The 14,768-nt window shown below is 43.7% G+C and overlaps 1 pseudogene; it reads left to right on the forward strand.

The window, feature by feature from the left end:
- Positions 1 to 211: 211 nt before the first annotated feature.
- On the forward strand, positions 212 to 13,653 carry LOC122320083 (annotated as a pseudogene).
- Positions 13,654 to 14,768: the final 1,115 nt, after the last annotated feature.

Below are 14,768 nucleotides of genomic sequence, written 5' to 3' on the forward strand. Positions count from 1 at the left end.
CAAATTGAAATTGAGAATAATTTCATCCCAAATAAAAGAAAAATAAATTTCGATTGCTCCGTCACTTGGTGGGTTCGAGCCGGGTGCCGCCCGACTGCGGGGCTTGCGCCTTGCCCACTAAGCCACGGTCACCTTGCAGGTAGCCGGACAAGGAGCCGATACATACAAGAAGTCGGTAAAGCAGTGCACATCTGTGCCCAATACTTAAACCATGTCTGGCCTTTCGGACTCCGATGATGATCTTAACATCAGTAAGATTGTGGCGCGACAACAGCGAAAAATCCAGCAGGTCTTAAGGTCAGTTAAGGCTACCCCACCTCCTGCATCCCCCCTCAGCATCTCACCTTCAAGCCATGATCCTGAACCGGAACTAGAAGTCATAAATGGAGACGAAGAGGTCTGGTGGTCCCCAAGACCGGCAAACAAACGCCGTCTTGACTCCAGATCACCAAGTTCTGTCTCCATTTATGACTTCTAGTTCCGGTTCAGGATCATGGCTTGAAGGTGAGATGCTGAGGGGGATGCAGGAGGTGGGGTAGCCTTAACTGACCTTAAGACCTGCTGGATTTTTCGCTGTTGTCGCGCCACAATCTTACTGATGTTAAGATCATCATCGGAGTCCGAAAGGCCAGACATGGTTTAAGTATTGGGCACAGATGTGCACTGCTTTACCGACTTCTTGTATGTATCGGCTCCTTGTCCGGCTACCTGCAAGGTGACCGTGGCTTAGTGGGCAAGGCGCAAGCCCCGCAGTCGGGCGGCACCCGGCTCGAACCCACCAAGTGACGGAGCAATCGAAATTTATTTTTCTTTTATTTGGGATGAAATTATTCTCAATTTCAATTTGACCTTGAATTTGATTTAAATCTTCACAAAATCTTCACAAAATCTTCACAAAATCTTCACAAAATCTTCACAAAATCTTCACTTGTTTTGTCTTTTCGAATCACTTGTTATCGCGTTAGTCAAAACTAACGGAGGTGGGATTCACAAGAGTAACAGTTCTTACCACTGAGGTGGACTTGTCCATAGACTCTTCACAGTGAAATTCGCAGCGATGCAAAAACGCGTCTGCACTCCACGAAAGCATGATCGAGACTGACTTATCATTCAAGTGAGGAATATTTATACGCAATATTTAGGTCGAACTTACGTCCTCCTTTAAATAAAAGCTCCCTACTTTTGGATTACACCAGTTTACTCTCCAGGTTCTGACGGGGTTCCTGGGTGTGTTTCTAAATACTGTGCTAATTCACTGTGTTAACCCCTTTTCAAGCTGTTTACCCGATCCCCCAAACTTGTCAGTTTCCCAGAGCTCGCAAATAACAGTCGACCGTTTTTCATCTTGTGCTCTCGGTGCGAGCACAACCGAAAAAGTTCATACTCTCCCTCTCTCGCTCTGAGCAAGAGACCCTTGCTGTCATCATTTGTGTTTGAGACTTTTCGTAAAGAGTCAGGAGAAGACTGTTATTAGCAGACAACGAGAAACGGTCGACCGTTATTTGCGAGCTCTGGTTTCCCCTTGTTTGGAAGGAGTCATTTGTTATTCCCCTTCATTAAAGAGAAACAAGTCGGATGCAAGCAATTATAGAGGTATTTCTAAATTGTCAGTCATATCTCCATGCCAACACGGATTTTTGAAGCGCAGGTACTATATACCGTAACGAATATTTTAGAGCTCACGTCCTTTGTGATAAATGGCTTTAAAAATTATTTTCCAGTACCAGTCTAGACTTCGAACAGTGAAGACGTGCTGTCGCCAGTGCCTCCCGCGTACCCGTGGTTACAAAAACAATTTCCTACCATTTTTGGTAAAAACAAACCAAAGCTCAAAGAAGACGCTGCAAAAGCCAACAACAAAAGTTACAGACAAACCGCTACATCTTCCCAAGTGCTCTGTGCAGCGGGCATCAGCCCCAAGCGCAACAACAATGTCCCGGCCTCCCGACTTGAACTTCACTGCACGGTGTGACAACTCCATCATAACCGAGCCAAAATTTCTCATGATCACCAGAACCGACAGCATCACATTTGAAAAAGTTTCTCCGTTCGTCATCAAGAAAGTTATTGACTTTACTTGCGGTGGAGAGGTGGAGTCATGTACCAAAAGCAGAAATGGTAAATTATTGGTGAAAACCAAGACTGCATACCAAGTACGTAGACTGTTAAATCTTACGAAATTCCACGATTTGGATGTAGCCGTAACCGAGCATGCATCTTTAAATACCTCAAAGGGCGTAATTTACTCCAATGAATTACGAAATATTGAGGAAAGAGAAATATTACAAGAGCTTAAATCTCAAAATGTCATCAACGTCAAGAAAATCCTACATTTTAAAAAAACAACATGCTCCAGGAAACCGGCCTTATAATAACCACTTTTGCATCAAGCACCCTACCTGAAACAATGATGATAGGATACGAGAGAGTCAAAATTCGACCCCATGTACCTCGCCCACTTAAATGTCGCCACTGCCTCAAATTCGGTGTACTAACTGCTCTGCCGAATACCACACCCCAGACGACCAACAATGCAATAAGCCCAAATTTTGTATTAATTGCAAATATGACAACAGCGACCAAGCCAACCTTAGCCCTCTAGACAAATCTTGCCCAGCATTCATAAAACAAAAGGAAATAACTACTATCAAAACTCTTCAGAAAGTGGACCATAAAACTGCAACAGGAATTTACAATATGCGACACATCCATCAACCGACCCCATACTCCCAGATTGCATCCCAACACCCTACAGCAACAGCAAGCCAAGCACAGTTGACGAACAACGCCCAAAGGACTTCTCTCCAAGCAACCACGCATACCAACCAGAACCGTAAGATTAAAGAGTATAGCGACTTTATCGATATACAACCCAGCACCTCATATAAGTCAAACAACCAAGGAGCAAAGATCCTCGACGAAGAAATGGAAACCGTACAAACACTTGACACGACAACGACCCACCCGAAGAAGAAAATTACAGAGTCTGATCGGAAACTTAGGAGCCAAATTAAAGACAAATCCAGCTCAGTTTCTAAACCTTCTCTAAAAGCCAAAGATAAGTCCGAAAAAATTAAGCCAGCCAATCACACTAACCTTGCGAGCGAATTAAACAAGTTAGCCAACGCCAATAGCTCGGAAGAAGAACTATAAAATATTATTTTCGTTTGTTTTTGATTGTTCTTCGTTTTTGCTGCTGTCTTTCACCACTGTAATTCTTGCAATTAATGTTCTTAATTTTACAATGATCAACAGATTTAAACTTAAATCCCTTGCCTCAATTGAAACAAAAACAACACAGTAACAATCATTATGACCCTGAAACTTCTACAATGGAACATGAATGGATACCTGAACAATTACAACGAACTGCAATTCCTGATTAAACGCTTTACTCCCAAAATCATTTCACTTCAAGAAACCCACATAACGTACACCCAACCAATCCCTATTCCAGTTAACTTCAACATTCACTACACAGCCTCGCACAGCCCAGATGGCGGCGCGGCAATTTTAATACACAAATCCATACAGCACAAATTCATCCCTCTTCAGAGCACAGTTGATTCCATTGCATTGGAAATTCAGTCTGTTAAAAATTCAATATATTATCATCCTATATATTAGGTCAGTTAAGGCTACCCCACCTCCTGCATCCCCCCTCAGCATCTCACCTTCAAGCCATGATCCTGAACCGGAACTAGAAGTCATAAATGGAGACGAGGAGGTCTGGTGGTCCCCAAGACCGGCAAACAAACGCCGTCTTGACTCCAGATCACCAAATTCTGTCTCCAAAATCTTGAGAAACTCCAATAGCCCTAAAACCAATGTCTCTGCCAACCGATTCTCAGATCTGTCGGACATGGACACAGCCACCGAACCCGTCGAAGTCCCACAAACGATGGGCCCCAATGTCTCTGAAGAAGCCAGTTCTTCTTTCAGCTTAAGACAAGTTAGCAACAACAGCAAAAGTACCTCAAATAACACATCAACAACAAACAAGAAAAACACAAAAGCCGTCAACAGTACCGCAGGCAATAACAAAAATGTCATCCGACCGTCTGGTAGCCAGGAGCAACTACCCTCCCACAAACCACCCCCAATTGTGGTTGATCACTGTGAGAATATAAACGGACTCATAAGATCCACAGACAAGATTGTTGCCCCTTCCAAATACTCCCTGAAATGCCATCCCAACAACTCTGTCTCCATTCTCGCATCAGATTCAGACACATACAGAGCCATAACCAAATCGCTGACCCTTAAAAAGGTACCATACCATTCCTGGCAGTTAAAAGAAGACAGATCTTATCGTGTTGTCATCCGTGGTGTCCATCATTCTGTCCCAGATGTAGACATTAAGGAAAGTCTGACCTCGGCGGGTCATTTGGTTCGATTTGTCAATAGACCTAGAAGCCGCTTCGACAAAACTAAGCTCGTTAACTTAGTTTTTGTTGAACTTGAACCGGCTGGAAACAACAAAGAAATCCACGGGATCAAGACACTTTGTCGGCAACGCACAGTGGGCGATTTGGCCTCGCCAGCGGCATTTAATTCAAATTTCAACTTTCAAAAAGCTATGATTTTTTTTCACGATTCGATAATAGAGACATTGATTAGATTTATCCAAGCATTTTAAAAGCTCTACGATCAGCTCATCATCAGCTGTGAACGGACAAAACCAGGAAATGATTTTGCAAAGAGCTTTACAAAATTTTACCTGTTTGCGCGCATCGAATTCAAGTTCCTGGGAAATTTACAATTTTTAGTGAATTTATTAAAAGTTTGGTTTTTTATTAATTTCAAGGTATGTATTACAAAAAAAATAATGTTTGTGACCGGTCTATAAATGTGTAGCTCATAAAACGTATTGGTAATTCAGTGTATTAACAACGAGCCCGGATTAGCGTACACCTGTCTTTCGTGGAGTAGAACTTATCTGATTCAAGTGGATTCAGTCTAACTCTTTTATTAGCCGAAAGTGTGAATCTGTGGCGTCCAATGTGTGTAATATAAACTGCTAGTACATGCTAGCCTTCAAACTATGGTACTTTTAAGGCACAATGTCAGTAGCAAAAAGGGGTCTTTTTCAGTATGTCGGGTCATTCAGCCGCAGTAGATATTTAGGATCTCTTAATGCTAGCTCTTAGCTTATCTGCATAATTACCATCGCTCTCTCTCTCTCGTTATCTTTCTACTTGCTCTCTCTCGTTGCTTGTCGGCTTCTTTTTTGGGTCAGCAATCGGCTGATCCGCGACTCAATTCAATTGTATTACTTCCTTTCGATCTCGCGAAACTTTATAACTCATTTCGTCGAAATAAAATCGCTGCTCTCGCATAAATCGAACTCAAAATTCTTGTTAATTTTTTAATTCAACAGCTAATAAAAAAGCTTATTAGCTCAACATTTGGTGACCCCGACGTGATTTGTGCATAAAAGGGACTCAGTGCAAGTCACAAAAATTAATTTTTTTACCAGGCTGCATATTTTGCTTAATCTGTGTTGCAGCTACATTGTGCGTTTACCTGCCATAAACAACACAAATATTATAAATTGATTTGTGAAAATAATAACACTCTTGGTTACACAAAGTTGTACATAAGTCGGTATATAGACCAGCAGCGGACCAATTTTTCGCATTCTCCTTTGCGCTCATCTTCCCGCTGAAGCCGAATTTTGCCCGCTGAGTCTGCTGCATATCTCACTTATGTTTGTTGTAAAACAATAAAATTAATTGATTTATGCAAATAATAGCACTCTGGTTACAAAAGCTTTACATAAGGCGGTATATAGACCAGAAGCGGACCGAATTTTCGCTGTTCCCCGTTACGCTTATCTTCCCGCTGAAGCCGAATTTTGCCCGCCGAATCTGCTGCATTTATTTGTTGTTGTTGCTGCTTAACATGGCTTCAGAAAATTCGGTTAGCGTCACCGACAATCGCAATTCAAACAGGGTGACATTTTTGAGGCGCAAGGCAACTTCAATGTTTAATAGAGTGGAGCGGTTAATGGAATCCCTTTCAAGTTCGGCTTTGAATTCTTTTGATGATTCTGGCCTTCATGTGAGGTTGGAACTCATCGAGGAGCTTCAAAAGGCGTTTAAAAAGGTTCTCAACGAGCTGGAAGAATTGGACTTTGAGGAAATTGGAAATGACTTGGAGGAAAAATTTGATGATGTCGTCGTAATCCTGAAGTCGACGGTTCGATCGGAGATCACAAAGCGTTCCTCGCAACTGCTTCAGCACTCAACCTTTGCTGATGGCAATACGCCCGGTCGTTTCGGCCATCAGCAGCGGGAAGCTCTGCGCCGAGCGATTCCACTTCCCGCTCTTGAACTTCCGAAATTCGCTGGAGGTTATGCGAATTGGGCAGATTTCTATTCTATGTTTACAACCATCATAGATAGTCATCCTGACCTGACCAACATAGAAAAGCTGCAGCATCTACGTTCATGCCTGAGGGATTCTGCGTTGGAAACCATCCGCTCGCTGGAAATTTCGGATGGCAATTATTCTGTGGCATTGGACTTGTTGCAAAAAAGATTTGATAATCTTTTTTTTTTTTTTTTTTTTTAATTACGGTATTTAATTATCGGACCTTCTCTCAATGAGACTAACGACAAGTATTCAAATCTTAGCCTAATACATATAATTAATTAATTAAAATTAAGATTAAGTTTTTTTTTTTTTTGTGGTAAAACGGCCCTAGCTATTGTTGCTGGGTGGGGAGGTCTCTTCGCCGGAGTCGTGTGTGGCTAGTGTTCCACGTTAAAGACCGCGCCAGCCTGTTTGGATGAGCCTGTAGCTTGATCATATACTTTGCTTTTTCTTTGTCGATTTCCTCTTTAACCGATCCCAAGTTTAAATCCTTGTGAATATTTTCATTTCGTATGTACCACGGTGCACCAGTTATTGTTCTTAGTATTTTTGATTGGGCTCTCTGGATCACTTCTAGGTTACTAACGCATGCGTTCCCCCATAGCTCGGAGCCATACTTCCAAATTGGTCTGAGAACTACATTGTAGAGAAGTACCTTGTACTCCAATTTAAGCGGAGAGCGAGCATTTATTAGCCAGTGTAGGCTTCTTGCTTTTAATTTTAGTTGTGTTCTCTTGGCTTCGATGTGCCTTCTCCAGGTAAGCCGTCTATCAAGGTGGACTCCAAGATACGTTACTTCCGTTGTTTGTGGAATATGGATGTTGTTCAGAGATGGTGGGGGGCAAGTTTGTCTATTAAGGGTAAAAGTAACGTGTTTGCACTTTTGCTCGTTAACCTTTATGCGCCAATCTGCTAGCCATTTCTCCAAAAGCCCGAGATGAGCTGATAGATTTTGCGTTGCCCTCGTGGGGCACTTAGATCGACTTAGAATGGCAGTATCATCAGCAAATGTTGAGGTTATTGTAAGGCCGGTTGTCGGAAGGTCTGCTGTGTAGATTAAATACAGCGTTGGTCCAAGCACGCTTCCTTGAGGTACTCCAGCTTCGATTGGATGGTAATCGGAGAGGAAATCTTTACACCGTACAGCGAAACTTCTATGCACAAGATATGACTCCAGTATTTTGTGGGTGTTCTGTGGTAGCAAATTTTGAATTTTATAAATCAAGCCGTCTAACCAAACGCGGTCGAAGGCCTGGGCGACATCCAGAAAGACTGCGGAACAGTACTCTCGACTTTCAAATGTATTTCGTATCTCTGCGGTTATTCGGTTCACTTGTTCAATGGTTCCGTGTTTCTCGCGGAAACCAAATTGGTGACTTGGGATGGCATTATGGGACTGCAGGTGTTCTTTTATACGATTCAGCAGAATCTTTTCAAATATTTTTGATAGGCACGGCAGAAGACTGATTGGCCTATATGATGAAGGCTGGGACTTGTCCTTTCCAGCTTTATGGATCATTGTGATAACGGACTTTTTCCATTGTTGTGGATAGTAGCCCCATTTCATCATGCTGTTGAATATGGTGGTGATAAGATTTACTGCACAGCTTGGCAATTCCATAATCATTTTCGGGGAGATTAGATCGTGTCCTGGCGCTTTCTTTTTTCCTGAGCCTCGATCACTCTTGTCACTTCACTTGGTTCGAATACGATAGGCAGGGTAGCCTCTGGAGTGATGATTGTTGGGAGCACAAAGCCGTTTGTTGATGGAAGCGGTTTGAAGACGTTTTCCAGATGCGCAGCAAATACGTTCGCCCTCTCTTCGTTGCTGCGAGCCCACTCTCCTGTTTGTGTGTGTAATGGCGATTCGCTTTCGGTTGGTGGACATATACCCGATTTAGCTTTCCACAGTGGATATCGTCTGCTGTTAGGGGAGAGATTCTGCAAATAGAATAATTGGGATCGATTACTTTCATCTTCTAGGGCTGTGCGTAGAAGATAGTTGGCTGTTTTGAGCCGCTCCTTCGAGGCAGGCGATCTGTGGGCTTGCCACTCCCTCCGAAGCCTTCTCTTATTGCGTAGAAGTTCGTTGATATGCCCAGAAGCTCGACTGTTGCTAAAATTAGAATTAAACTTACAAGCCGATATAGTAGGTGTGGAGTGTTGAGCAGCTAGTGACATAACAGACACTAGTGCTGCAACTGAGCTATCAATCTCTTCTTTTTGGTACATGTTTGGGAAGCCATCAATATGGGTACTTACATACTTTCTGTATTTAAGCCAATCTGTTTTACTGGAAGTTAGGAGATGTGTTTGTTTAGAAAGCTGTGGATGGTCGTAGAGAAGAATTAGAATGGGGGAGTGATCCGATGAAAGATCTGATAAGTGTTCCACATGGACATGTCCTCTAGGCACTCTTCTTGTGACGGCAAAATCCATCAGGTCAGGCTTCTTGTTAGGATCTGTTGGCCAATATGTAGGCTTACCTGGAGAGATAATGTCAAGCTTGTTTCTTGGTGTTATTATGGCGTTGTACAGCTGTCTTCCTTTCGGATTGGTGAGTCGAGAGCCCCAATGGGGGTGTTTCGCATTGTAATCACCAGCCGCTATAAAACGGTCACCTAATAGGCTAAAGAACTGTACAAATTCATCTTCGGAAATGGAGAAGCGTGGTGGGCAGTATACAGCGGATAGGTTTAAGAAACCGCTTTGGGTATCGATCTGTATTGATGTAGCTTGTAAAAAGGTTGTTGCGAATGATGGCAACTCGTAATGCCTGATGCGTTTCTTGATCAGTATGCCAGTGCCGCCATGTGCCTTACCATCAGGATGGTTGGTTTTATAAAATGAATAGCCATTTAGGTGAAAGTAGTTTTTGTTAGTTAGGTGAGTCTCTGATATAAGCATGGCGTCAATGTCATACTGATCTAGGAACTGCAAGAGCTCATATTTGTGCTGAGAAATGCCATTCGCATTCCAGAAACATATTTTTAGAGTACCCATCTAAACCGATTTTTGTTTTATTAGTAGCTCCAAAAGGAGATTTTGAGAGCGCATAAGTTCCTGCAGCGTTTGCTGTATTGCTACCATTGTGTTGGTTATAGTTACCAACATTGCTTCTACGCCATTAGGCAGTTGTGTATTTGCATTCACATGTTGGCCAGTAGTTTCTGGAGTCTGGTTCAATATTTGTTGCCGCACTGTATCAGCAGTGGTTTGCTGAACTGTCACCTTAGATACTGTGGCGTTCGCCCCGTTGTTGTTACTTAAAGCCTGTGCAAAAGAGACTCCCGGGATTGTGGTCGTTGGTATAAAAGAAGAACTGTTTCGGGTTACGGGATTTCGAGCTGCAGTTATATGTTGGCCTAGTCGACTTTTCAACTCTTTGTAGACGGGACAACCTCTGTAATTTGCAGTGTGGTTTCCCCCACAATTACTACATTTTATTGCAGAATGGTTATCCTTATTTATTGGGCAGGCCTCAGTTGAGTGTGCATCTCCGCAGGCAACGCAGACTGCACGTAGAGTGCAGTAAGTCTTCGTATGACCGTATTCCTGGCAATTCATACATTGCACAGGCCCATTCCGCTTGTGGGGCTCATCCACGGTGATCCTACGGTGCAGCAGATATTGAAGCTTGTAAATTGGGTGGACTTCATTATTTTTGAGTTTCAAAATTTCCGGCTCCAACTCTACCTTGAACATTGGCTGTGGAACTTTATTTTTATTTAATATGTTCATAGCCTGTTTGACATTAAAGCCCTTTTCTTTAAGTCCAGCTATTATCTCATAAGTAGGGACTGTTGCTTCAATGCCTTTTATAACTACTTGTAGTCCTTTGCAACTTTTAAGTTGGTAGGTGTAGTAATTAATTTTTCCGTTGTCAAGGTGTTTGGCAACAGATCGATAGTCATGTTCGTTGTTCACTTGTATTTTTGTTTCATTAATGTTTCCCCTTTTTAAGGATTTAACGTAGAAATTGTTTGCTCCTATTTGATCAGTTATTTTTTTGACCAATTCAGAACAATTTGCCTGACGTACAAAGATTGGTGGTGGCCTTAGTTGCTTGGTCTGAGGTTTTGGAGCGGTTTCATCTTCCTTTGGGTCACTCAAAATAGAAAATCGGTTTCTTGTTAGTGCATTGTTAGGTGCAGTGGCTTCAACTTTTTTGGTGACTTTTGATGCATTTGTTTTTTTGGCTGCTTGTGGGCTTAATTTTCTCTTAATTTGCACGTACCGATCGATTCCGGTTTGAATTAACGATCCATTAGCATTTTTGTTATTTTTGGGTTGGGTATTGGCTAGCTTGTCAGTAAGGGCTGACGAAACAGAAACTGCAGATGATGTGGTTGTTGTAGTGGTTGTTGTCGCCGCTAGTGTCGATGTCACCGTCTTAAACGATGGCATTGTGCTGGTCGTTGTTGTTATCAGCAGATCGTTGGTAATGTTGTAGGGGTCGGGGGACAGGCATTGGGCACTCCACGGCTGTTTTTGTGATGCGCCGCTTGGACATAATAAGGCGGGAGAGAGCGAGCGTGCTCTCTCCGTACTCACTTTTAGTGTTGCACTTGTTGTCGGTTCCAACTCTTCCGCTCTTATGGAGAAGTAAGCGTTGTTTCTAATTGACGAGAGCCGACGTTCGTCTTGTTGTTGTTGCCGAGCCTTGCTCATTATCACTCTTCGTTACAGAGCTGGTGCTCTTAAACGTTGGCTTTGTTTATGATCAGCTGTACTATTGTTTATTTTCGTATTTTGGACACAACTTGAAATTATTTCATAGGCAACACGAGTACATGTACCCATGCGTTACCTCAGCGTCTTTTCGCGAAATGGAATTCGGCTATTTACGATGTATTTTTAATTACACGGCGGAGCGATATAAAAACACGTCTGTTCTCATTGACAGTAGCAAGAGATTTGATAATCGTCGTTTAGTTTTTCAGGCACACATTACTGAGATCCTGGGGCTTAAGGCAGTGCAGAGTGGTTCCGTCTCGATTCTTCGTGAGCTGTCCGATAAGTTTAACGCTCATATTCGTGCTCTAAAAGGATTGGGCACAACTGAACAAATCGCAGGATGCATCATCGTCCAAGTACTGCTGCAAAAGCTAGATTCTGCGAGCCAGGCCAAATGGGAAGAGCGGTTAGAGGATCCAGCATTCGTCAATGTAATTCCGACGTGGGAATCCATGGCATCATTTTTGGAGCAGCGATGCAGGACATTGGAGACGATGGATTTCGCCATGGCAAGCTATGCGTCTGGCAATCAGGTGGGAAATAATAGAACGACTAATTCCCGTAGATCCGCTTTTGTTGCCACAAATATCAACCCATGGATTTGTTCATACTGTAATGCTTCTGGTCACTCTATTCACTATTGCCAAGATTTTAAAGCCCTACCCCCTGCTAATCGGCTTCAAGAAGTGAAGAGACTCGCTCTTTGCATAAACTGCCTTAAGTTAGGGCATCAGTTGAGGCAGTGCAATTCAAGCAATTGTCGTGCATGCGGAGCTAAACACCACACCCTCCTTCACTTGGGAAATTTGGCCTCAGCTACTCCACAGACAGGATCTCAGCTTCTAGAAGCTCATGCCTCTATTGCACCCAATACTGTCGTTGAACCATCTGCCGCGCCTTCCTCATCCACTGCTCTTATTGCTCAGGATTTCAGTACTGACATTGTGCTCCTAGCCACTGCCACTGTTCTCATAAAAATCGTTCTGGAGTTTTCGTTCCATGTCGAGCCCTCCTTGACTCCGGCTCTCAGCTGCATCTTATAACATCTCGCTTCGCAGATCAGCTTCAAATAAAGAAGATAAAGACTTCTGCTTCTGTGACTGGAATAGGTGATTCCAGCTTTGTTACCAATGGTCACTCAGTCAATATTACGATGCAGTCCCGAACCTCTGAATACACGGTGAACATAACCGCAGTCATTGCTCCCAATATAACTGAGCGACAGCCTAGTTTCAATGTGGACATCGGCAGCTGGAAAATACCGCAAAACATACAATTAGCTGATCCCACATTTTATGTCCCTCAGCGTGTGGATCTATTGATTGGAGCCAGTTTGTTTTACGAGCTGTTGTGCGTTGAGCAAATTAAGCTCCCACCTGGCTTACCGCTTATACAAAAAACTCGCCTGGGCTGGGTTGTTTCCGGAGGATATGGCGTCTCCAATGGCTCATCGTTAATCTCGACCATGGCCTTGCCTACCATTAATAAGGATAATAGCTTGGATCGACTTGATGATCTTCTTCGTCGATTTTGGGAGGTGGAAAGCTGCGTGGAGCCAATTGCACATGCTACTAAGGAAGAACTGGACTGTGAGGCGCACTTTACAAAGCGTTTCATTCGCTCTCCTGCTGGAGATTATTCTGTTCGTTTGCCTGCCAAGCTCAACCTGGAATTATTGGGTGAGTCCTACGAGCAAGCTTATCGTAGATTCCTGTCCCTAGAGAAGAAACTAGATCGTCGGCCAGCCTTGAAGTCCCAATATGCGGCTTTTATAAAGGAATACCTTGACTTGGGGCACATGTCAACAGTTGCTGGCGCAGACCTCGCTTCTTGTCGCTTCTTTTTGCCTCATCATTGCGTCATAAAGGAGGAGAGTTCCACTACAAAGCTTCGCGTAGTTTTTGACGGATCTGCCGCGACTTCATCAGGCTACTCTCTTAATGATTTGCTCATGGCAGGCCCCGTAATTCAGCACACCCTGTTCCAGATTCTGATTCGTTTTCGCTCATACCCGGTAGCCATCACTGGAGACATTTGTAAGATGTACCGTTGTGTCAAGGTACATCCAGAGGACAGCTATTTGCAATGCATTTTATGGAGGACTTCCCCACAGGACAAGTTGCAAGTGTACAAGCTGGACACCGTCACTTATGGCACGAAGCCTGCATCATTTCTGGCTGTGCGGGCTATGCATCAGCTGTCAAGAGACGAGCATTCTTCGTTTCCGCTTGGGGCTGAGGTTATTCCGCGTGACTTTTACGTAGATGATTTGATATCTGGAGCCCAGACCGTGGACGAGGCTATCATCATTGTAAATCAGACCTCTAAAATTCTGTCCAGAGGAGGCTTCAAACTTAGAAAGTGGTGCTCAAACGTTCCAGCGGCTTTGTGTGGCGTGTCTGACGAAGATAAGGAGTCATATTTGAAGTTTGATGACGGCACTGACTTTACCAAAACTCTGGGCTTAGCCTGGGATCCTGCTTCTGATCAGCTATTGTTCTCTTTTTCTGTCTTGCAGTTGACCTCAAGTCCCTGTAGGCGTTCTGTCTTGTCTGCCATTGCACGATTTTATGATCCTCTTGGATTGGTTGGACCGGTGATAGCGAAAGCGAAAATTTTCCTTCAGCAATTGTGCAAGGAAAGGTTATCCTGGGATGAAAGCCTTCCTGAAGCTCAGAATACGGAATGGAGTTCGATATGCAGGAGTTTTGTGCAAATCAAGCGTTTGTGTTTCCCTCGGCTAGTTCTGTCTCCAAACTCAGAGATTCAGGTCCATGGATTTTGTGATGCCAGCATGGAAGCATACGGCGCCTGTGTCTACATCGTGTGCAGTGGACAGTCGCAGTTGCTTTGTTCAAAGTCAAGGGTCGCTCCCTTGAAGACACTCACCGTGCCCAAGCTGGAGCTTTGTGGAGCCGATCTCTTGTCTAAGCTCATCTCAGAAGTAGCTGGCACCAACGTATTTAAGGGACAGTATTATTGTTGGAGTGACTCTGCGGTTGCGCTGTCCTGGATCCGAGACGAGCCCTCCAGATTCAACATGTTTGTGGCAAACCGAGTTGCTGCCATCCAAGAGCGAACCGATTCGATGGAGTGGCGTTACGTTCCAACTTCTTTGAATCCGGCTGACATTCTCTCCCGAGGTGTCCTTCCCACTGAGCTGAGCGAGTCCCCTATATGGTTTAACGGGCCGACATTTCTTTGCAAACCCAAGATTGACTGGCCTCCCCAAATCCTTGCTCAGAAGTCAACACTTGAGCTTCGTCGAAAGGTCCTGCTAATTAAATCGCCATACGTAGACATCATAGCCTGTTCCAAATTTGCAAATTCCTTCGCTTCGCTTCAAAGGATTTTCGGATACGTCTTCAAATTTATTAATCGCATTCGGCAGTCGGATCTTAAGGTGTCGGATATCCAAAGCGGTACTCAGTTATTGCTTCGGCTAGTTCAGCGTTCTCATTTATGGGAAGACATAAAATCCTTGCAGTCTAAGGGAGTTGTAGCCCCATCTAGTTCGCTTGCGTCTCTATCTCCTTTTATTGATCAGTTTGGGCTTCTAAGAGTGGATGGCCGACTAAAAAAACTCGTCGCTGGATTTCAATGGCCGTCATCCAATCATATTGCCACGGAGCCATCCTGTCACTGCCGCCGTC

This window comes from Drosophila ficusphila, unplaced genomic scaffold (genome assembly GCF_018152265.1).
Source record: "Drosophila ficusphila isolate 14025-0441.05 unplaced genomic scaffold, ASM1815226v1 contig_414, whole genome shotgun sequence".
Taxonomy (NCBI): domain Eukaryota; kingdom Metazoa; phylum Arthropoda; class Insecta; order Diptera; family Drosophilidae; genus Drosophila; species Drosophila ficusphila.